The 25,383-nt window shown below is 44.3% G+C and overlaps 1 pseudogene; it reads right to left on the minus strand.

Annotated features, from left to right (window-relative positions):
- Positions 1-10,436: 10,436 nt before the first annotated feature.
- On the minus strand, positions 10,437-10,528 carry LOC130267837 (U2 spliceosomal RNA; annotated as a pseudogene).
- Positions 10,529-25,383: the final 14,855 nt, after the last annotated feature.

Below are 25,383 nucleotides of genomic sequence, written 5' to 3' on the forward strand. Positions count from 1 at the left end.
CCCATAGCAACCAATCAAAATGCTGCTTTAATTTTATACTCTTCAGATCTGTGCTGGGAATGGTTGCTAGGGGCAACAACGGTAGTTATTGTTTAAAAATCGCTTTAATTCCGCTCACTAATTGTAAAATCTCTGCTTGCTGTCAGTGAATAGAAGCATTCTTATTTCAAATAATTTCCTTACCAGCATCCTCCTGCCAGGCGTTCGGGTCACACCATGGTCCACATGGCTTGTGATATTCTTAACACTTCTCAAGAGGCTCAGGGCAAAATTTTGGCAATGACCCACAATACGTCTGTGAGGTGATGCAAAACACGCAGATTAATTATCGGCCCCCAGAATGCTTTGCTGTAAGACAATTCATGATTTAGTCTTAGGCTGCATTCACACCGCGTTTTTGCAATACAGTTCCCGTATCAGGTTTTTGATGAAAAACGGATTCCTCAAAACCTGACTAAACTGTATCAAAATGTGTGTACAAATTTCAACCCGTATACGGTTTGAAAAGTGATGTCCGGTTGCATCCGTTTTTTAAGAAAAAAAAGTATACGTTTTTAACTTTTCACTCCAATTTAAATAAAGTTTCACTTGTTTGATTGAAATTCCAAGAAAAAAAAACTGTGCAAAGTCAAAAACCATAGGGTGAAAACCGGATGGAACCGTACGCACATACAGTTCTGTCCGGTTCCCATTGACTCCCATGCTAAAAAACAAACAAAACAAACATACGGTTTAATACGATTTTTCACCCGGACCAAAAAAACGTGGTAGGCCACGGTTTTCCGTCCAGAAAAAAAAAAAAGTAAGTTCTGTACAGTTCCCATTGACTCCCATGTAAAAAAAAAAAAAAGCGTATACGGTTTTTAACCCAGACCAAAAAAGTGGTAGACTACAGTTTTGGGTACGGGGAAAAAAACTGACAAAACCGTATAAGACGCAAAACAGACTAAACCGGATGATGCGTTTGTCATACGGTTTACAATGTTAAGTCAATGCATACGGTTTTCTATACGACTCCGTACGGTTTTTACCTTGAAACCGTATACGGGAACTGTATAGAAAAAACGTGCTGTGAATGCAGCCTTATAGGGGGAGATTTATCAAAACCTCTCCAGAGGAAAAGTAGCTGAGTTGCCCATAGCAACCAATCAGATTGCTGCTTTCATTTATGAAAAGGCCTCTGGAAAATGAAAGTAGCGATCTGATTGGTTGCTATGGGCAACTCAGCTACTTTTCCTCTGGACAGGTTTTGATAAATCTCCCCCATAGGGATTCTGTTCGGTTTTAAAATAAAAATCAATAACATGACTGCTCTCTTTCAGTAACAGCTCCATCTTTTGTTCACAGGCAGTGACTGGTACTACAGCACAATGTACCATGTACTGCAATACCACACATACCCTGTGGATAAGATTGGCGCTGTTTCCTACCACCACTGTACTGTGTATTCCACTCTTGTCCCCCGTTTGTGTGTGTGTGTAGTATTGCCGCTCAGTTCCATTGAAGTGAATGGAGCCAAGTTGTAATACCGCACACAACCTGAGGACAGGTGGGGTGCTCTTTTTGAAAAAAAAAAACTGTTTTTCTAATCCATTATAACCCCTTTAAAGGGTCCCCAAAGAATAGGGAATAAGATGTCTGATCGCGGGGTTCCCGCAGCTGGGACCCCCACGAATTCTGTGTAGCACCCTGTTTTCGCTTAGAACGCTGGGTGAGGGCGGCGGGGGTCAGGATGTCATGGCCACGCCCCTGGTGACGTCATGGCCATGCCCCCTCAATACAAGTCTATGGGAGGGTGCATAGCGTGACGTCACCAGGGGTGTGCCCGCTCCAACGCTGGGGCAGCGGAGTACCCCTTTAAAGGGGTACTCCGGTGGAATTTTTTTTTTTTTTTTTTTTCATCAACTGGTGGCAGAAAGTTAAACATATTTGTAAATTGCTTCTATTAAAAAATCGTAATCCTTCCTGTACTTATTAGCTGCTGAATACTACAGAGGAAATTCTTTTCTTTTTGGAACACAGATCTCTCTGCTGACATCATGGCCACAGTGCTCTCTGCTGACATCTCTGTCCATTTTAGGAACTGTCCAGAGCAGCATAGGTTTGCTATGGGGATTTTCTCCTACTCTGGGCAGTTCCTAAAATGGACAGAGATGTCAGCAGAGAGCACTGTGCTCGTGATGTCCGCAGAGAGCTCTGTGTTCCAAAAAGAAAATAATTTCCTCTGTAGTATTCAGCAGCTAATAAGTTCTGGAAGGATTAATATTTTTTTATAGAAGTAGTTTACAAATCTGTTTAACTTTCCGGCACCAGTTGATTTGAAGAAAAAAAAAAAAAAAAGTTTTCCACCGAAGTACCCCTTTAATTATTATAAATAGATGAAATCTGGTAGAAATATAGATAAATCCGCCTGTGTCTGTGGTAAACACTACCGACGGTTTAGCCTAGTCGCAGCGCGGGTTATTTTGAGCAGTATTTCTAGAACAAGAACAAATATTTGTTTGTAGAAACTTTACCGACCACAAGAGCAAATACAGGAATTGTAGAAGCTGAATAAACACAGTTATCGGCATCTCAATCTGTATTCATGCTTACAATACATTCTTAAAGGGGTACTCCGGTGGAAAACATTTTTTTTTATTTTTTAAATCAACTGTTGCCAGAAAGTTAAACAGATTTGTATATGACTTCTATGAAAAAAATATTTACTCTTCCAGTACTTTTTAGCAGCTGTATGCTCCAGAGGAAATTATTTTATTTTTTAATTTCTTTTTTGTCTTGTCCACAGTGCTCTCTGCTGACACCTCTGTCTGTGTCAGGAACTGTTCATAGCAGCATGGGGATTTTCTCCTGCTATGGACAGTTCCTGATACGGGCATCAGGTGTCAGCAGAGAGCACTGTGGACTTGACAAAAAAGAAATTAAAAAAGAATACAATTTCCTCTGTAGCATACAGCTGCTAAAAAGTACTGGAAGGGTAAATATTTTTTAATAGAAGTCATTTACAAATCTGTTTACCTTTCTGGCACCAGTTGATAAAAAAAAATTTTTTTCCACCGGAGTACCCCTTTAAAGAGGTATTACCCTCTGTACTCTTTCCTAGGGGAAGCAATAGGACGGTAGACATCACTTTATGTTACTACCCCACTGATGTCACACAGAAGCTTCATTTACATATAATCAGCCATGGATAAACAATGTTCCTTTAAGGGGAACTCCGAGGGAAACATTTTTTTTTTTTTAAATGAACTAGTGCCAGAAAGTTATACAGATTTGTAAAGTACTTCTATATAAAAAATCTTAATCCTTCCAGTACTTATCAGCTGCTGTATGCTCCACAGGAAGTTGTGTAGTTTTTTTTTTCAGTCTGATTACAGTGCTCTCTGCTGCCACCTCTGTCCGTGTCAGGAACTGTCCTGAGCGGAAGCAAATTGTCATAACAAATCGCTCCTACTTCGGACAGTTCCTGACACGGACAGAGGTGTAAGCAGAGAGCACTGTGTTCAGACTGGAAACAACCACACAACTTGCTCTAGAGCATACAGCAGCTGATAAGTACTGGAAGGATTAAGATTTTTATATAGAAGTAATTTACAAATCAGTTTAACTTTCTGGCACCAGTTGATTTGTAAACTTTTTTTTCCTCTGGAATACCCCTTTAAGGCCAGTGTTACTCCAATTTTGAAGTCTTAGAAAAAGTCTTAAAATGTTTTTTCTCTGGAGTACCCCATTAATAGAGGGGGATCCTAATCTATTACCCAAAGCAGAGAGCAGCTAGAAAGAGCGTCAGTCACTCTGGAGGACCAGGCACATTTACATAAAACACAGACAGACCATTCATTTCAATGGGCACACCCTAATGCCTCATTTTTCCTGCGGGGGCACTGCAGGGTAATTAGGCACTCCCAGAATTGACACATGTTTTTCAGGGGCCAAGCAGCATCGGCTGCTGGGCCCCTAGAAATCAGGTGTCAATTTTAAAAGTGCTGAATTACCCTGCAGTGCCCCCGCAGGCAAAATTAGGTATTACAGTGTGCCCATTGATCACAGTGAAAGAGCGTTGGAAAGAAACATTTTGGCTCCTCTGCTGTAAACTCAGAAGGCAAGGAGGAGAGGGGGACGAGCAGGGCTCGAGTCCTGCAGGAACGTGTGGGAACTGAGTTCCTGCACTTTTTCCACACAAGGATAACCATTCCCATTAGGAGGAGTCCTGCAGGACCAGCTCTTGAGTGGACATTTTGGGTGAGTTCCCTCACTTTTTTTTCCACAGGACTTGACCCCTGGGGATGAGGGTCGCATTACAGGAATTACGGTATTTTTCGCCGTATAAGACGCGTTTTTTTTTCTTCCCCAAAACGGGGGGGGGGGAAAGTTGGTGCGTCTTATACGGCGAATACACATTAAAACCCTGTGCTATCGCGGCGGTCCCTGCGGCCATCAACAGCCGGGACCCGCGGCTAATACAGGACATCAACGATCGCGGGTGATGCCCTGTATTAACCCTTCAGACGCGGCTATCAAAGCTGACTAAAGCAAAAGTGACACTAACTCGGCTGCTCAGTCGGGCTGTTCGGGACCGCCGCGGTGAAATCGCGGCGTCCCGAACAGCTTACAGGACACCGGGAGGGACCTTACCTGCCTCCTCTGTGTCTGCTCCGTGGCAGGCGCTCTCCTTCGTCATCATCACGTTGTCGCGCACACCGCCCTGTCATCCAATAGGAGCGCCGTGCGTAGCGACGTAATGGCGGCGGCGGAGAGTGAGGATACCGGGCAGCAGACAAGTTCCTGAGTGACAGGGACACCCCGGGGACGCGGCGACAGCGATGGAGTGCGACATCCAAGGCAGCAGTGACGAGCGGTGACGGTCCGGAGTGGCGCGGACACGTGAGTACTACCTCCTATACCAGTGGTCTTCAACCTGCAGACCTCCAGATGTTGCAAAACTACAACTCCCAGCATGCCCGGACAGCCAACGGCTGTCCGGGCATGCTGGGAGTTGTAGTTTTGCAATATCTGGAGGTCCGCTAGTTGAAGATCACCGTCCTATACTTTACATTGTATTCTAGATTTTCCTCCTGGGTGCGTCTTATATGCCGGAGCGTCCTATATGGCGAAAAATACGGTAATGACTTATTTGTCACTGCCCCTTTAAATTCTATAAACTAGCAGCCTATCATATGAGACATTGGCCATAAAAGGAAATCATCTGATCCGCTGACTCCTGGGAGGTCTCATAAAATAGAGATGATATAATTACCAGTGTTATTCGCCGTAATCCATCAATTGACCTTTCCAAATGGACTCTGAACTGAATAGTTAAACAAAATCTTTTCCTAAAGCAAACAGTATATGATAAAAAGCAAACAGTAACGTGACGCCGGTGCAGCGCCAGCAGCGCGATAGGAGAGAGAGAGTCACGTACATGGACTGGCGCAGAACGTGGGCCAGCTTGTTTTCCAATCCCTTCTCGTAGCTTCTGTTAAAGTCGTCCCCGATGGCGGCCAACCTCCGTCCGATCTGCGCAGCAGAGCTGTAAGGGTGAACAACGCCCCCCAGTGGTTAAAGATATATAGAAAATATAACACATACTAAGGCCAGAGCCGGTTCTGCCTATAGGCAAAATAGGCAGCTGCCTAGAGCGCCCCACATGATTGGGGCACCGCTCTGCCTGCTGCAAGAAAGTTAGTAACCAGCCCGAACAGCCAGTAGTAAAGAGATTACATGAGGAGGAGGTTTGTTACAGTGTGTCACCCCAGTAGTAAGGAGATTTCTTGTGGAGGGGGTTTGTTACAGTGTGTCACCCCAGTAGTAAGGAGATTACATGAGGAGGAGGTTTGTAACAGTGTATCACCCCAGTAGTAAGGAGATTATATGGGAAGGAGGTTTGTTACAGTGTGTCACCTCAGTAATAAGGTGATTACATGAGGAGGGGGTTTGTTACAGTGTGTCACCCCAGTAGTAAGGAGTTTACATGAGGAGGAGGTTTGTTACAGTGTGTCACCCCAGTAGTAAGGAGTTTACATGAGGAGGAGGTTTGTTACAGTGTGTCACCCCAGTAGTAAGGTGATTACATGAGGAGGAGGTTTGTTACAGTGTGCCACCCCAGTAGTAAGGAGATTACATGAGGAGGACGTTTGTTACAGTGTGTCACCCCAGTAGTAAGGAGAATACATGAGGAGGAGGTTTGTTACAGTGTGTCACCCCAGTAGTAGATGATTACATGAGGGGGAGGTTTGTTACAGTGTGTCACCCCAGTAGTAAGGAGATTACATGAGGAGGAGGTTTGTTACAGTGTTTCACCCCAGTAGTAAGGAGATTACATGAGGAGGGGGTTTGTTACAGTGTGTCACCCCAGTAGTAAGGAGATTACATGAGGAGGGGGTTTGTTACAGTGTGTCACCCCAGTAGTAAGGAGATTACATGAGGAGGAGGTTTGTTACAGTGTGTCACCCCAGTAGTAAGGAGATTACATGAGGAGGAGGTTTGTTACAGTGTGTCACCCCAGTAGTAAGGAGATTACATGAGGAGGAGGTTTGTTACAGTGTGTCACCCCAGTAGTAAGGAGATTACATGAGGGGGAGGTTTGTTACAGTGTGTCACCCCAGTAGTAAGGAGTTTACATGTGGAGGAGGTTTTTTACAGTGTGCCACCCCAGTAGTAAGGAGATTACATGAGGAGGAGGTTTGTTACAGTGTGTCACCCCAGTAGTAATGAGATTACATGAGGAGGAAGTTTGTTACAGTGTGTCACCCCAGTAGTAAGGAGATTACATGAGGAGGAGGTTTGTTACAGTGTTTCACCCCAGTAGTAAGGAGATTACATGAGGAGGGGGTTTGTTACAGTGTGTCACCCCAGTAGTAAGGAGATTACATGAGGAGGGGGTTTGTTACAGCGTTTCACCCCAGTAGTAAGGAGATTACATGAGGAGGGGGTTTGTTACAGCGTGTCACCCCAGTAGTAAGGAGATTACATGAGGAGGGGGTTTGTTACAGTGTGTCACCCCAGTAGTTAGGAGATTACATGAGGAGGGGGTTTGTTACAGTGTTTCACCCCAGTAGTAAGGAGATTACATGAGGAGGAGGTTTGTTACAGTGTGTCACCCCAGTAGTAAGGAGATTACATGAGGAGGAGGTTTGTTACAGTGTGTCACCCCAGTAGTAAGGAGATTACATGAGGAGGTTTGTTACAGTGTGTCACCCCAGTAGTAAGGAGATTACATGAGGAGGAGGTTTGTTACAGTGTGTCACCCCAGTAGTAAGGAGATTACATGAGGAGGAGGTTTGTTACAGTGTGTCACCCCAGTAGTAAGGAGATTACATGAGGGGGTTTGTTACAGTGTATCACCCCAGTAGTAAGGAAATTACATGAGGAATGGGTTTGTTACAGTGTGTCACCCCAGTAGTAAGGAGATTACATGACGAATGGGTTTGTTACAGTGTGTCACCCCAGTAGTAAGGAGATTACATGAGGAGGAGGTTTGTTACAGTGTGTCACCCCAGTAGTAAGGAGATTACATGAGGGGATTTGTTACAGTGTGTCACCCCAGTAGTAAGGAGATTACATGAGGGGGTTTGTTACAGTGTGTCACCCCAGTAGTAAGGAGATTACATGAGGAGGAGGTTTGTTACAGTGTGTCACCCCAGTAGTAAGGGGATTACATGAGGAGGAGGTTTGCCCAATCCAACCCTGTGTTTTCTATGTACACCCTGGATTCCCTTTGAGGGACCAATCCCACCCTATCAGGAAAGCCAGGTTTGGTTTCCCTAATAATTATCACTGTCTCTGTCGATATAAGTTCTTGGTGGGTCTTACATATAAGGTTTGGAATGGTATAGATTACCTGAGGTTGGCATCGGTTGGGTTTGAGGTATCAGGGCTAGAAGGATTCTGGAGCACATTGTGCGGATTAGTATGGGAGCCAACATAGCAGTCGGATGAGATGTGTCCCGGGACGTGTTGTGGCATTTCTGTACAATATAAAGAGTGATATTAATATATATCACAACTAATAAATTGATACAATAATCACACAATATAAAAACACATTGTTGCAGAACATAGCGCCCCCTGCAGGTAGCAATTAGGGTACTTTAATGTAGTGCCCCACCTAACCATCTCTTTCAGGTCTTGTCCTTTCCCTAATTAGATCAGAGGTCCTAGCATGGCATCTCTTCAGGGGGGGAGTTTTCAGTGTCCCATTTGGAACCTTGGTTGGCCCGATAGTTGTACTTTTATATTGTTTCTATGCTGTTTTGCTGCTTTATTGCTGATATGCTGCGATTGCATTCGTCCCAGGTTGAGTACAGAGTTTTTTTTTGTAGTGTGATGCATTTCCAGGTTTGCCATACCAGTTTTCTAAAGTTAATTTTTTTTTTTTTTTTTTTTGCTCAAACATTTTCCGCCTTTTTTGTGTTTAAGATACTCTTGTAAGTCATGCAGATGTGGCAATTATTAGTATACAAATAGAGCTGGAGGGGAGGTGTATAACTACTATATATTCGGATCCCAGATAGATAGCAGCAGTATACAGATAGAGCTGGAGGGGAGGTGTATAACTACTATATATTGTGATCCCATAGAGATAGCAGCAGCAGCAGCATACAGATAGAGCTGGAGGGGAGGTGTATAATTACTATATATCGTGATCCCATAGAGATAGCAGCAGTATTCAGATATATCTGGAAAGGAGGCGTATAACTACTATATATCCTGATCACATAGAGATAGCAGAAGCAATATACAGATAGAGCTGGAGGGGAGGTGTATAACTACTATATATTCTGATCCCAGATAGATAGCAGTAGTATACAGATAGATCTGAATGGGAGGTGTATAACTACTGTATATACTTATCCCATAGAGATAGCAGCAGCAGTATACAGATAGAGCTGGAGGGGAGGGTCTGGGTGCTATCAGGAGCCATCTGATAGGTGATGTCTTCCTGTAGTTCATCCTGTACATTAAAGGAGTACTACCGTGAAATGAAACTTATCTCTTATTCAAAGGATAGCAGATAAGTTAAAGATTGCAGGGGTTAAACCGCTGGGACCCCTGCAATCTCCTGCGGGGTGCCCCACAGTCTGCAGGAAGGGAACGTGCCGACCCCCGCACAAAGCGGCAGCCACCACTCCCCCTCTACGTATTCCATGGAGATACATGGAGGGAGCGTGTTGCCCGCTGCTTGCTGCTGGCTGCAGGGGCACCGTGCAGTAGATTTGGGGGGGTTTGGGGGTCCCAGTGGTCGGACCACCTGCAATCTATAAGTTATCCTTCTTTGGATAGGGGATATGTTTTAGTTCATTGGAGTACTCCTTTAAACCATATAACTTTCTGTAGGTCAGACTAATGATCACATGACCAAACCAGAAGCTGGAACTATACACATGGAGCTGTACGACAAGTGATGCTGAGTGTGCATAACATGAGCGTGAGTGTCCCACGAACATAAACTGATCCTAAGCGATTGGCTATAGGAAAACTTAGTAGCAAATTGTTCAGTTTCTCTGCAGCGCCACCACAGGTAAAATAAAGTATTGCACCTTCCCAATAAAATCGATGGGCTGTCTGTGGGTATGTTCCCACGTGCCGTATTTTGCTGCGTACTTGCTGCTGCATATTTTCTACCTATTGATTCAATGGGAAAGAAAATATGCAGCCGAGGAACGTGCTCTTGAATCACCCAAAGTGCAAGAAAAAGTTAAAAGGTGTTACACTAAAAAAACGTGCACAAAGGATGCGGTCTACTGCAAGCCCTTCTCCGATAAGAGAGAGGCCCCCCAACAAACCTCCGGACCAAAAGGTACCTGCGAGGTTTCAGGTTCGATGTCCCATTTCGCCGAAGCTACTAAGGGACCACAAATGCTCCCGGCATCCCCCTTGGCGTTAGCCAAGGTATCTGCCCGCAGAGCCGATAACGGTAGGTACCCTTCCAAAGCAGGAGTACCCGGGGTGTTTGCAGGGAGGTGCGGAACCTAATGGCCACACACACCTCCCCTAGACTGCCAGGAGGGACACCCAGAAGGGCTACCGCATCCTGACAAATCCTGTGAACACACAACACGCAAAAAGTGACACAGTGAGACAAAAAGAAATAAATAAGTGAATGTGCGCAGATATACTGCCCGGACATCCAGCCGGATCTATAAAAATTTCTCTGATCCTAGCCAGAAGGCCGGGAATCAAGAGGTGAGTGCCACAAGGTGAAGAGATTATGGTGCCCGTGCTTCAACTCAGTGAGCCTATTCTCCCAGTGAGTTTCGGCACCTCGGGGTCACCACTCCCCGAGGCACTAAAGTACCTCGGCTCTAGACCCTCTCAGCCTCATGGTGAGACCCGGAGGGAACAGGTCACATCGGGGCAGCCGTCGAGCTGATTCCTCAGAACCAGCCCCGGAACGCCCCGGTACACCTGCCCCCTACCATGATGCACCCACCCCCACCAGCTCCACACTGACATCGCCTGCCACCGGCATGAAAACTGATAAGAACAGATACTACACTTGATCTTAGCCAAAAGGCCGAGAAGCGATAGCAAATACGCAGCAAAATCCGGCACATGTGAACGTACCCTAATGCAGGACAGGCCAGGTCCTCCAAGGCGAGAGACACTCTTTGTAGCCACTCTTTTTGGATGAGAGTCCTGAACTGGCACCCCGCCTAATCTCCTTGCTTTTGTCCGTATATATACAATAGGAGTATATACATCTCCTTTATCCCTTTACCTCTGTTATATACCCTGAGGGTTATTTACCCACAAAGTACATATTTGCAGTAACTCGTAGCAACCAATCGGCGTTGAGCGTTGATGGACGTATGTAAAGTGTCTCTTTGTTAGTGTCAGACGGTAGAGCCTCCTGGTTATGACCTGCGCCGAGACACCAGACATCGCAACACAAAGACGTTCACCCCGGTAATACACACACGTCACCCAACACCTGCTGCGCTAATCACTTACTGCCTGGAGGCTAAAACAGTAGCTGCCATTGTGTGTTGTCCGCACTGTCCCCGGAGTCCCACACCCTGAACCGTGTCAGCTGACACCCCACAATAACAATGTCCGCCACATACGGTAATCCCTCGGACCTTCTCGTAACATTCGAGTTGGATGAGGTCATGAGAGAAGGTTCTTCAAGCGGAAATAATAGAGTAGTTCCTAATATCCACTGCTGTGAGGACTATGGACCCACTGGCACTGCTAAAGTACTCACTGGGGTGATGGGTAAGCAGAGTAGGCATTCTTCTTCTAAAAACAGCGCCACCCCTTTCCTCAGGTTATGTAGGGTATTACAGCTCTGCTCCATTAAAGGGGTACTCCACGGGAAAACATTTTTTTTATCAACTGGTGCCAGAAAGTTAAACAGATTTGTTTGTATAAAAAGTTTTTTTTCCTGGATAACCCCTTTAAAATCCAGCAGCCCCAGAAACCCACAAAAAACTGATTTCTGCAGGGTCGGTCACTCACCAAATGTCTATGGCAGTGTTTCCCAACCAGGGTGCCTCCAGCTATTGCAAAACTACAACTCCCAGCATGACTACAAGTTCCAGCATGCTGGGACTTGTAGTTTTGCAACAGCTGGAGGCACCCTTGTTGGGAAACACTGGTCTATGGGGTTGTTTCACCTTTCCCTTGGCTTTAGATGTCAAAGAAGGATCAGTCATTCTGGATTTCAACACGACTGATACTTTGCTCTCAAGGGTGAGGTATCTGGCAGCGGCTTATTACCATCGAAAACACATACGCCATATGTACATAGTGTTCATGGTTAAATGGGGGCACCAGACCCATTTAGAAGGATCCGGTGTGTTGGGTTTTAACATGCCCGATCCTTTTATTCTGAAGGAAGATATGCAGTTGCGAGAGGTGTCCTTTTCCCTATTGAGGACACGTGCCAGCTCAGCTAAGGCGAGCGTACATGTGAGTGCATTAACCCCTTAAGGACCGGATGTTTTTCCGTTTTTGCATTTTCGTTTTTTGCTCCTTGCCTTTAAAAAATCATAACTCTTTCAAATTTACACCTAAAAATCCATATGATGGCTTATTTTTTGCGCCACCAATTCTACTTTGTAATGACGTCAGTCATTTTGCCCAAAAATCTATGGTGAAGCGGGAAAAAAAATCATTGTGCGACAAAATTGAAAAAAAAACGCTGTTTTGTAACTTTTGGGGGCTTCCGTTTCTACGTAGTACATTTTTCGGTAAAAATGACACCTGATATGTATTCTGTAGGTCCATACGATTAAAATGATACCCTACTTATATAGGTTTGATTTTGTCGGACTTTTGGAAAAAATCATAACTACATGCAGGAAAATTAATACGTTTAAAATTGTCATCTTCTGACCCCTATAACTTTTTTATTTTTCCGTGTATGGGGCGGTATGAGGGCTCATTTTTTGCGCCGTGATCTGAAGTTTTTAACGGTACCATTTTTGCATTGATAGGACTTATTTTAAATGATATAAAAAGTGACCAAAAATGCACTATTTTGGACTTTGGAATTTTTTTGCGCACACGCCATTGACCGAGCAGTTTAATTAATGATATATTTTTATAATTCGGACATTTCCGCACACGGTGATACCATATATGTTTATTTTTATTTACACTGTGTTTTTTTTTTTATTGGAAAAGGGGGGTGATTCAAACTTTTAATAGGGGAGGAGTTAAATGATCTTTATTCACTTTTTTTTTTCACTTTTTTTGTGCAGTGTTATAGGTCCCATAGGGACCTATAACACTGCACACACTGATCTCTTATACTGATCATTGTTATCCCATAGGGAACTATAACAATGCACACACTGATCTCTTATACTGATCATTGTTATCCCATAGGGACCTATAACACTGCACACACTGATCTTCTATGTTGATCACTGGTTTCTCATAAGAAACCAGTGATCAACGATTCTGCCGCATGACTGCTCATGCCTGGATCTCAGGCACTGAGCAGTCATTCGGCGATCGGACAGCGAGGAGGCAGGAAGGGGCCCTCCCGCTGTCCTGTCAGCTGTTCGGGATGCCGCGATTAGCCGCGGCTATCCCGAACAGCTCGACTGAGCTAGTCGGGAACTTTTACTTTCACTTTTAGCCACGCGGCTCAGCTTTGAGCGCGCGGCTAAAGGGTTAATAGCGCGCGGCGCCGCGATCGGCGCTGCGCGCTATTAGAGGCGGGTCCCGGCTTCACTATGACGCCGGGCCCGCCATGATATGACGCGGGGTTACTGTGTAACCCCGCGTTATATCAGAAGAGCAGGACCAATGACGTACCGGTACGTCCTTGGTCCTTAAGGGGTTAAAGGGGTACTCCGGTGGAAAACTTTTTTTTTTTTTTTTTTTTTTTTTTTTATCGACTGGTGCCAGAAAGTTAAACAGATTTGCAAATTACTTCTATAAAAAAATCTTAATCCTTCCAGTACTTATTAGCTGCTGAATACTACAGAGGAAATTATTTTCTTTTTGGAACACAGAGCTCTCTGCTGACATCATGACAACAGTGCTCTCTGCTGACATATCTGTCCATTTTAAGAACAGTCAAGAGTAGGAGAAAATCCCCATAGCAAACATATGCTGTCCTGGACAGTTCCTAAAATGAACAGAAATGTCAGCAGAGAGCACTGTGCTCGTGATGTCAGCAGAGAGCTCTTTGTTCCAAAAAGAAAATAATTTCCTCTGTAGTATTATGCAGCTAATAAGTACTGGAAGGATTAAGATTTTTTAATAGAAGTAATTTACAAATCTGTTTAACTTTCTGGCACCAGTTGATTAAAAAAAACGTTTTCCACCGGAGTACCCCTTTAATTTCTTGCACCATAATTTTTATCCATACCACTTTTTGTGTAGTGTTGATTCTTTTGATCACATTCTTTTTTTTTAATTAAATAAATTCTACAATGTAATGTGTCAAAAAAAATCTGCAGCATATGTTTGCCTTGGGGATTTGCTCCTGCTCTGGACAGTTCCTGACATGGACAGAGGTGTCAGCAGAGAGACAGAAAGGAAATTTAAAAAGAAAATAATTTCCTCTGTAGCATACAGCTGTTAAAAAGTACTGGAAGGATTAAGATTTTTTAATAGAAGTCATTTACAAATCTGTTTAACTTTCTGGCACCAGTTGATAAAAAAAAAAAAAGTTTTCCACCGGAGTACCCCTTTAAGAATGATCGGGTGTGCTGGGTTTTAACATTCCCCATCCTTTTGTTCTCAAGTGAGATATTTGGCTGCAAGAGGTGTCTTTTTGTCCCTATTGAGAACATGAGCACGCTCAGCTAAGGTGAGCACGCATGTGTATGGAGGGGCCAGGTATAATAGCTGTCCTGGCAGCGTTAGACATTGTTCATTGTACATCCACCATGAACACCAGGCCGATCTCACTTCATCCCCAGCGCAAACAATCTCACATTTTACCAGCTGCTTATGCAAAATGCCATTGAAATAGCAAACAAATAGCCAGGCGGACATTTGCATCGATCCATATTCACTCTACACTGTATTCCCCTCAGACGTGATATCATCCCAGAACCAGGAGGCATCCGAAAAATAGTCACGTGACTAACGGCGCACAATGGGAGCCCATATATACAATGTCACCTTTCACCCGGGGGCTGATGGCAGACGCCTGACACTGTGCAGAAAGAAGGAGGATCATGTTTGTTACTTCTGAAGTCACAACTTATGTGAATGGTTGGAATACCCCTTTAAAAGGAGGAGTTTGAATTTTTAGCTTTAAAGGGGTACTCCGGCGAAAAGCTTTTTTCTTTTAAATCAACTGGTGGCAGAAAGTTAAACATATTTGTAAATTACTTCTATAAAAAAAATCTTAATCCTTCCAGTACTTATTAGCTGCTGAATGCTACAGAGGAAATTCCTTTCTTTTTGGAACACTGATGACATCACGAGCACAGTGCTCTCTGCTGACATCTCTGTCCATTTTAGCAAGCATGCATAGCAGATGTATGCTAAGGGCAGCATGGTGGTTCAGTGGTTAGCACTGCTGCCTTGCAGTGCTGGGGACTTGGGTTCAAATCCCACTAAGGACAACAATAAATAAAGTATTATTATTATAATAACGTCAGCAGAGAGAACTGTGGTCGTGATGTCATCAGAGAGCATTCTAAAAGAAAATAATTTCCTCTGTAGTATTTAGCAGCTAATAAGTACAGGAAGGATTAAGATTTTTTAATAGAAGTAATTTACAAATATGTTTAACTTTCTGCCACCAGTTGATTTAAAAGAAAAAAGGTTTTCACCGGAGTACCCCTTTAAAGTACCCCTTTAAAGTACCCCTTTAAAGGGGTACTCTTGGCATGAAAGTAATAAAAAATTGGAGCAAAAAATAGCGTCAAAAGACAAAAAAACGACTATAACCAATGCCCATCTAGATCATTTTTGGATGCCCTTCCTATGTTCTTCTCCCTTTTTAGCTAAAGTCTAGAGCAGTGTTTTCCAACCAGGGTGCCTCCAGCTGTTACAAAACTACAACTTCCAGCATGCCCGGACAGCCGTTGGCTGTCCGGGCATGCTGGGAGTTGTAGTTTTGTAACAGCTGGAGGCACCCTGGTTGGGAAATACTGCTCTACAGCTATAGTGGCTGTGTGTCTTGCAAATTAAAGGGGTACTCCGGTGGAAAACTTTTTTTTTAATCAACTGGTGCCAGAAAGTTAAACAGATTTGTAAATTACTTCTATTAAAAAATCTTAATCCTTCCAGTACTTATTAGCTGCTGAATACTACAGAGGAGATTATTTTCTTCTTGGAATACAGTGCTCTCTGCTGACATCATGACCACAGTGCTCTCTGCTGACATCTCTGTCCATTTTAGGAACTGACCAGAGCAGCATATGTTTGCTATGGGGATTTCCTCCTACTCTGGACAGTTCTTAAAATGGACAGAGATGTCAGCAGAGAGCTCTGTGTTCCAAAAAGAAAATAATTTCCTCTGTAGTATTCAGCAGCTAATAAGTACTGGAAGGATTAAGATTTTTAAAAGAAGTATTTTAACTTTCTGGCACCAGTTGATTTTAAAAAAAAAGGAAAAAAAAATAAAGTTTTCCACCCGAGTACCCCTAAAGGTGCACCTTTAAAGCTAACAATTTAAATACCTTCTTTTAAAGAGGAACTCAACTGAAAAACTTTTGTTTTAAAAATCGACTGGTGCCAGAAAGTTAAACAGATTTGTAAATTACCTTAAGCCACTGGAGGAGGAGAGAGCACACCGTGCAGCTAAACATGCAGATATACAATACCGCTGGTGTACACTGGCAGTAAACTACTTCTATTAAAAAAAATCTTAATCCTTCCAGTACTTAATAGCTGTTTGATACTACAGAGGAAATTCTTTTCTTTTTGAATTTCCTTTCTGCCTGACCACAGTGCACTCTGCTGACACCTCTGTCCATTTTAGGAACTGTCCAGAGTAGGAGCAAATCCTCATAGCAAATCTATTCTAATCTGGACAGTTCCTGACATGGACAGAGGTGTCAGCAGAGAGCACTGTGGTCAGGCAGAAAGGAAATTCAAAAAGAAAAGAACTTCCTGTGGAGCGTACAGCAGCTTATAAGTACTAGAAGGATTAAGATTTTTTTTTTTAAAAGAAGTAATTTACAAATCTGTTTAACGTTCTGTCATCAGTTGATAAAAATTGTTTTCAAGTGGAGTACCCCTTTAAAGAGGTATTCCAACCATTCGCAGTAATGGTGTATCTAGACAGGGCCGCTTCTGCCTTTAGGCAAAATAGCCAGCTGGCTAGAGCAGCTCTGCATACTGCAAGAAAGTTAGTAGTCAGCTAGCATCCGAAGCCCCCGCTCACCCGCAGCACCCGCCCAGCCAGCACCAACGTGTCACCTCAGTAGTAAGGAGATTACATGAGGAGGAGGTTTGTTCCAATGTGTCACCTCAGTAGTAAGGAGATTACATGAGGAGGAGGTTTGTTACAGTGTGTCACCCCTGTAGTAAGGAGATTACATGAGGAGGAGGTTTGTTACAGTGTGTCACCCCAGTAGTAAGGTGATTACACAAGGAGGAGGTTTGTTACAGTGTGTCACCCTAGTAGTAAGGAGATTACATGAGGAGGAGGTTTGTTCCAATGTGTCACCTCAGTAGTAAGGAGATTACATGAGGAGGAGGTTTGTTCCAATGTGTCACCTCAGTAGTAAGGAGATTACATGAGGAGGAGGTTTGTTCCAATGTGTCACCTCAGTAGTAAGGAGATTACATGAGGAGGAGGTTTGTTACAGTGTGTCACCCTAGTAGTAAGGAGATTACATGAGGAGGAGGTTTATTACAGTGTGTCACCCCTGTAGTAAGGAGATTACATGAGGAGGAGGTTTGTTACAGTGTGTCACCCCAGTAGTAAGGAGATTACATAAGGAGGAGGTTTGTTACAGTGTGTCACCACAGTAGTAAGGAGATTACATGAGGAGGAGGTTTGTTACAGTGTGTCACCCCAGTAGTAAGGTGATTACACAAGGAGGAGGTTTGTTACAGTGTGTCAACCCAGTAGTAAGGAGATTACATGAGGAGGTGGTTTGTTAGTGTGTCACCCTAGTAGTAAGGAGATTACATGAGGAGGAGGTTTGTTACAGTGTGTCACCCCAGTAGTAAGGAGGAGGAGGTTTGTTAGTGTGTCACCCCAGTAGTATGGTAATTCCATGAGGAGGAGGTTTGTTACAGTGTGTCACCTCAGTAGTAAGGTGATTACATGAGGAGGAGGTTTGTTACAGTGTGTCACCCCAGTAGTAAGGAGATTACATGAGGAGGAGGTTTGTTACAGTGTGTCACCCCAGTAGTAAGGAGGAGGAGGTTTGTTAGTGTGTCACCCCAGTAGTATGGTAATTCCATGAGGAGGAGGTTTGTTACAGTGTGTCACCTCAGTAGTAAGGTGATTACATGAGGAGGAGGTTTGTTACAGTGTGTCACCCCAGTAGTAAGGAGATTACATGAGGAGGAGGTTTGTTACAGTGTGTCACCCCAGTAGTAAGGAGGAGGAGGTTTGTTAGTGTGTCACCCCAGTAGTATGGTAATTCCATGAGGAGGAGGTTTGTTACAGTGTGTCACCTCAGTAGTAAGGTGATTACATGAGGAGGAGGTTTGTTACAGTGTGTCACCCCAGTATGTAATCTCATGATTACATGAGAAGGAAGTCTGCCAAATCTGACTATTTTTACTCTCTCAGTTGAATATGTACTCTGTATGGGGGGGTTCCAGACCCTCCTGTGATGTCTCTCCTTCTTCTTGTTCTAAAGAGGATGGGGAACCCAATATACCCGATCCTCTTGATAATAAGAGGAAAGAGAGACAGGTGAAAAGTAGCCAAATCTGCAAATTCATGTGTGATCAGCCAACTTATGGGGGTCCAGACCCTCCCGTGACAGTATAAAGGGACATTCCAACCATTCACAATCATGATGTATTTGTACGTTACTTTATAAATGTCCACCTATGTGACCTCTACCCATTTGGGGGTCGTATGGAAGAAGACCAATGGAAATTGAGATATGGAGGGAAATATGTGGATCGGGGTTCCAGATCCTCCCGTGATGGCATAAAGAAGGAAGGAGTACGTTGGGTTTTAACATGACCGATCCTCTTGAGAAGGAGAAGAGGAGACGGAGAAGAGGAGACGGAGAAGAGGAGACGGAGAAGAGGAGAAGAGGAGACGGAGAAGAGGAGAAGGAGACGGAGAAGAGGAGACGGAGAAGAGGAGAAGGAGAAGGAGAAGAGGAGAAGGAGACGGAGAAGAGGGGACAGAGAAGAGGAGACGGAGAAGAGGAGAAGGAGAAGAGGAGACAGAGAAGGAGAAGAGAAGAAGGAGAAGGAGAAGGAGAGAAGTAGAAGAGGAGACGGAGAAGAGGAGAAGGAGAAGAGAAGAAGGAGGAGAAGAGGAGACTGAGGAGACGGAGAAGAGGAGATGAGAAGGAGAAGAGGAGAAGGAGGTCAAGAATAGGAGTCAACCAAAACTACAAATGCATATGTGATCAGCCAACTTATAGGGGTCCACACCCTCACGTTCTGCCATCCATCCATCCATTTACATTTAGGGGGTATCCATAAGATGCTTTATAAATGTCCACCTATGGAACCTCTACCCATTTGGGATCAAATGGTATCTGAGAACGAGTAAAGAAGGAAGAGGAGAGATAGAGGAGCGCACACAGGCCCATGGAGGTACCCAATAGAAACCTTATGGAAGACATCGCTGTCTCAAATGGGCAACACAAGGAAGACAAAAACTGATATAAAAAGGAAAAAGAGCAAACAAATGATCAGGCTCCATTCACACCTACAGCGGGGACGATGTCTTGGAGTTCTGCCCCTTTTAGTGGCCAAAACAACACTGCATTCAGTCATCAAAGAGGCGACAGAACCTACAAGTGAACCCCGAAAAACCAGAATCTGCCACACCATTGATCCAAAAGAGAGATCTGACAGCTGAAGGTTTGTTACAGTTGTATCCCATCTGAGCAATCCTCTTTGAGCTGCACAAATCTCTCTCAGTTTGTTACAATGTATCAGCGCAGGAAAAAAAATACTACCATCCTGTTCAGCTCACAGAGGATTTGCCTGGATTGGGTACAACTGTAGCGAACCCTCAGCTGTTAGAATTATTGGGGGGGGGGGGGGACATGCAACGTCTGGATAATTCTGATTCACTGACAGTAAACAGAGATCTTGAAAATTAAGAGAAATTGAAACAACATATATTAGAAAGTTTGAGAAATCGACCATATAATGCAGTGTTTTCCAAATAGTGTGCCTCCAGCTGTTGTTTTAAACTACAACTCCCAGCATGCCCTGGCTGTCCGGGCATGCTGAGAGTTGTAGTTTCACAACAGCTGGAGGAACACTGGTTGGAAAACACTCATCAAATGTGTATGCGGGCCTCCAGAAACCCCCTCCAGACATGCAACGTCTGGATAATTCTGATTCACTGACAGTAAACAGAGATCTTGAAAATTAAGAGAAATTGAAACAACATATATTAGAAAGTTTGAGAAATAGGCCGTCTAATGCAGTGTTTTCCAACCAGTGTGCCTCCAGCTGTTGGGAAACTACAACTCCCAGCATGCCCGGACAGCCTTTGGCTGTCCGGGCATGCAGAGAGTTGTAGTTTCGCAACAGCTGGAGGCACACTGGTTGGAAAACACTCAACTAATGTGCAGGCGGGCCTCCAGAAACCCCCTCTAGTGCTAGAAGATCTTAGGGAGATGTCTGGCAGCGGCTGTCTCCCCATTCAGAATACACACGCTTGGCCAAGCTGAATGTACACGTTTGCCAGCATAACCCTAAAGTTTATTTTAGCTCGGTTTGCTGTGCAGATAAATGCAATCTATTGTTCTCTGTTATCAGCCATTACTGACAAACTTCGACTTCAGGGTGAGTGGCCCTTTAAATAAGGATTATAAGGACAACGTGCATCCGGAGAGTGAAAATAGGAACTGGAAATGTCATCAACGAAAATCTGAAAACCAGCCAACTATGAGATGAGAGAAGAGCAGCGTCGTGAATAGCTTTATCGCGAGCGAGGACGACAGGGATCACTCCAAAAAGCAGAAATCACTTTGTTTACAGACCTGCTGCAGGATGGCGCAGGCACCAGGATACACCTGGGTGTGGCACCTCGGGCCGAGTCCTGCTCCATGAGGCGACAAGTGTGTATACCTGTGTTTTCCAACCAGCTAATGCAAAACTACAGTTCCCAGCATACCCGGACAGCCAACGCTGCCCACTGGGAGTTGTAGTTTTGCTTTGGTTGGAAAACACTGGTATACAATAGTCAATGGGGTGGTCGGATTTAGACGGATTCCTCGCACATCACAGAATCCATGAGACCAAATGCTGACAGGAAGTTGTGCAGTCCTCTTATTGTCAGTGTGGTGTTGTCTCAGCAGTTCCCTGGCTCCTCCCTCTCTCCTGACAAGAAGTTTTGTAGTCCTCTCATTGTCAGTTGTGGTGTTGTCTTAGCAATACCCCGCCTCCTCCCTTTCTCCTGAGTCAACGTATCATCCTCTGCTGTCTCAGGAGCCGTGGCTGGACCTTGTCTCTGAGCTCAAGCCCCACCCCTGAGTGATGTCACCACTTCTGACCAGTCCCTATAGCCAGTGGTGTACCAAGGGGGGCGGGGCGCCCCACCCGGGGTGCCACTCACAAGGGGGTGCCATGACGGAGTCACACCATCCCCCCCCCCCCCCCATCCACTGCTGCACCGTGACCGCAACGCTTTTCCGCCCGGAGTCTGCATCTGTGGAGTCAGAGCAGCAGGGGTAGGAGTGTTGCGGCAGCGCGCAACCTGATGTCACGCCGCTGCCACTGCCTTCACAGTTCTTTTAAAGGAGCGGATGGATCCATCACCAGCGGTCGGACGGAGGCATCATCAAAATGTAAGTAAATAATTCTATGTGAAGGGAGGGGGTGTAATTAAGGGGGGGTGGGGGGGGTTTGCCAAACAATGGGTCCGCCACGGGTGCCAAATGCTCTAGGTACGCCCCTGCCTATAGCCTACATCAGCATCTCCCTGTCATATACATATATAAGTTCAATGAAAGAATGAGGTGTATTCACAGCATGCTGCCTTGTGCTAAGCAATGCCACAGGCAGAGGAGCAGACGGGGAGTGAATGCAGCAGGTGCACCCTCACTGATTATGTGATAGTCTGCTGCAGCTGCATTTTGTTTTTCAAAACCCTTTCGCTTCCACGACACTGTCCAGTTTAATCCGAAAACATTAAGACTGGATCTTGTCTCTGAGCTCAAGCCCCACCCCTGAGTGATGTCATCACTTCTGACCAGTCCCTATAGCCTACATCAGCATCTCCCTCTCATATACACAAATACATATATAAGTTTATTGGCACATGTAGGAAGAATGAGGTGTGTACACAGCATGCTGTCTTGTGCTAAGCAATGCCACAGGCAGAGGAGCAGACGGGGACTGAATGCAGCAGGTGCACCCTCACTGATTATGTGATAGTCTGCTGTGAAATTAGATGTTCTGCAGAAACTATGGACAGTAAACTGGCTGGATTGCTGTAGGCAGGGTTAAAAGCTGATCTGAAGAGCTGAGGGAAAGCAATGCATTCTGGGAATTGAGCCCATCAGCCCATCTAAAAGGGCCCTTAGCTATATAAGCATTAGAATATAACATTTGGCCTGGTCATAATCTGGCACTTGTGGCGCCCCCTACAGCACGGGCAGCCTTCTCCCGTTCTCACAAAGCTGCAGCTGCATTTTGTTTTCGAAAACCCTTTCGCTTCCGCAACACTGTCCAGTTTAATCCGAAAACATTAAGACGTGTGGCAAGGAAACACCCGCACGTGCAGACAGATTGTTTTGCAGAGGACAAAGGGAACCTGCGCCGTCAGGAAACGAGGATCACATAATGACTGTTTTTATCTCTCTATTCGCACGCCGACTACTGTTTACGCTTGAATTCCTGCCATGTAAAAACCTAACATAATAATAATAATATATACATACATTACGTAGGTACAGACAAAATAAGTAAAAAAGTTGACATTGCAAAAAAAGGAGCACCATCATGGGTGACAGTCTTGGCCCTTTATTGCCAGGCTGGGCAGATCGAAAACAACCTTCCCATGAAGAATAAAGAGCTGTAAGACAACAATGACATAAAGTCTATGCAAACATAATAGTAATACAGGCTACAAAGACAAAAAAAAAATTAACATTTTTTAAAAAATTTCACACTTTTACCTTATTATGGTGGAAGCGACAGCTGCCCTGGAAGAGTCAGAACAGTAGGATTATAGTGTTACACCATATATAATAGTAATAGGTTTATATATAAAGGGCATAGTATATAGGAGGTTGTATAGGGGCAGCGTATACTCACAGCAGCGTCACTTGCAGGCGGTGGTAATGAGCTTATTTTCACTTTACCGAGTTACAAGTCTTGGGGTGGAGACAGCCTGCACCTCCCCCTGAGGGTTGTTGTTATCGAGGGACAAAGCAATGACAACCTTCCTGCAGCCTCCGAACACGTCTGTCAGACTGCGAGCTGTGGTGCCGCGCCGTAGATACGTTTGACGGCAGTGCGCGCCGTGTTTAACGGCTTACAACAAACTATTTAAAGGGGACATCCAACTGAAAACGGAATTTTTACCTTGAGTTTTACCTGTCTGGAGTACTGATGAGCCCCATTGACCATATATTCGAATTTGCGATATTTTGCGAATATATAGACGGATATTCTTCCAGTATTCGTAAATTTCGCGTATTCGTTATATTCGCATATTCGAGGAAGAAAACAGAGAGGGGGTGTAGTTTCACAACAGCTGGAGGCACACTGGTTGGAAAACACTGAATTAGATGGTCGATTTCTCAAACTTTCTTATATGTTGTTTCAATTTCTCTTCATTTTCAAGATCTCTGTTTACTGTCAGTGAATCAGAATCATCTACATGTTGCATGTCTGGGGGGAGTTTCTGGAGGCCTGCATAGACATTAGTTGAGTGTTTTCCAACCAGTGTGTCTCCAGCTGTTGTGAAACTACAACTCTCAGCATGCCCGGACAGCCTTTGGCTGTCCGGGCATGCTGAGAGTTATAGTTTCACAACAGCTGGAGGCACACTGGTTGGAAAACTCTGAATTAGATGGTCGATTTCTCAAACTTTCTAATATATGTTTCAATTTCTCTTAATTTTCAAGATCTCTGTTTACTGTCAGTGAATCAGAATCATCCAGACATTGCATGTCTGGAGGGGACAGCGAAAGGCTGTCCGGCATGCTGAGAGTTGTAGTTTCACAACAGCTAGAGGCACACTGGTTGGAAAACACTGAATTAGATGGTCGATTTCTCAAACTTTCTAATATATGTTTCAATTTCTCTTAATTTTCAAGATCTCTGTTTACTGTCAGTGAATCAGAATCATCCAGATGTTGCATGTCTGGAGGCGGTTTCTGGAGGCCCACATACTCATTAGTTGAGTGTGTTCCAACTAGTGTGCCTCCAGCTGTTGTGAAACTACAACTCTCAGCATGCCCGGACAGCCATGAGCGCCATTGGCCATATTCGAAGTCGCGATATTTCTCGAATATATAGACGAATATTCGTCCTATATTCGCGAATTTCGCGTATTCGTTATATTCACATATTCGCTTATTCGAGGAAGAAAATAGTGAAGGGGTGTAGTTTCACAACAGCTGGAGGCACACTGGTTGGAAAACACTGAATTAGATGGTTGATTTCTCAAACTTTCTTATATGTTGTTTCAATTTCTCTTATTTTTCAAGATCTCTGTTTACTGTCAGTGAATCAGAATCATCCAGACGTTGGATGTCTGGAGGGGGTTTCTGGAGGCCTGCATACATATTAGTTAAGTGTTTTCCAACCAGAGTGCCTACAGCTGTTGTGAAACTACGACTCTCAGCATGCCCGGACAGCCATGAGCAACATTGGCCATATTCGAATTCACGATATTTTGCGAATATATAGATGAATATTCGTCCTATATTCGCCAATTTCGCGTATTCGCTATATTCGCTTATTCGAAGAAAACAGTGAGGGGGTGTAGTTTCACAACAGCTGGAGGCACACTGGTTGGAAAACACTGAATTAGATGGTCGATTTCTCAAACTTTCTTATATGTTTCAATTTTTCTTAATTTTCAAGATCTCTGTTTACTGTCAGTGAATCAGAATCATCCACACGTTGCATGTCTGGGGGGAGTTTCTGGAGGCCTGCATAGACATTAGTTGAGTGTTTTCCAACCAGTGTGCCTCCAGCTGTTGTGAAAGTACAACTCTCAGCATGCCCGGACAGCCTTTGGCTGTCCGGGCATGCTGAGAGTTATAGTTTCACAACAGCTGGAGGCACACTGGTTGGAAAACTCTGAATTAGATGGTCGATTTCTCAAACTTTCTACTAATATATGTTTCAATTTCTCTTAATTTTCAAGATCTCTGTTTACTGTCAGTGAATCAGAATCATCCAGACGTTGCATGTCTGGAGGGGACAGCGAAAGGCTGTCCGGCATGCTGAGAGTTGTTGTTTCACAACAGCTGGAGGCACACTGGTTGGAAAACACTGAATTATATGGTCGATTTCTCAAACTTTATAATATATGTTTCAATTAATTTCTCTTAATTTTCAAGATCTCTGTTTACTGTCAGTGAATCAGAATCATCCAGACGTTGCATGTCTGGAGGCGGTTTCTGGAGGCCCGCATACTCATTAGTTGAGTGTTTTCCAAATAGTGTGCCTCCAGCTGTTGTGAAACTACAACTCTCAGCATGCCCGGACAGCCATGAGCGGCATTGGCCATATTCGAAGTCGCGATATTTCGTGAATATATAGACGAATATTCGTCTTATATTCGCGAATTTCACGTATTCGTTGTATTCACATATTCGCTTATTCGAGGAAGAA

The sequence above is a fragment of the Hyla sarda genome, chromosome 4 (genome assembly GCF_029499605.1).
Source record: "Hyla sarda isolate aHylSar1 chromosome 4, aHylSar1.hap1, whole genome shotgun sequence".
In the NCBI taxonomy this organism is placed as follows: domain Eukaryota; kingdom Metazoa; phylum Chordata; class Amphibia; order Anura; family Hylidae; genus Hyla; species Hyla sarda.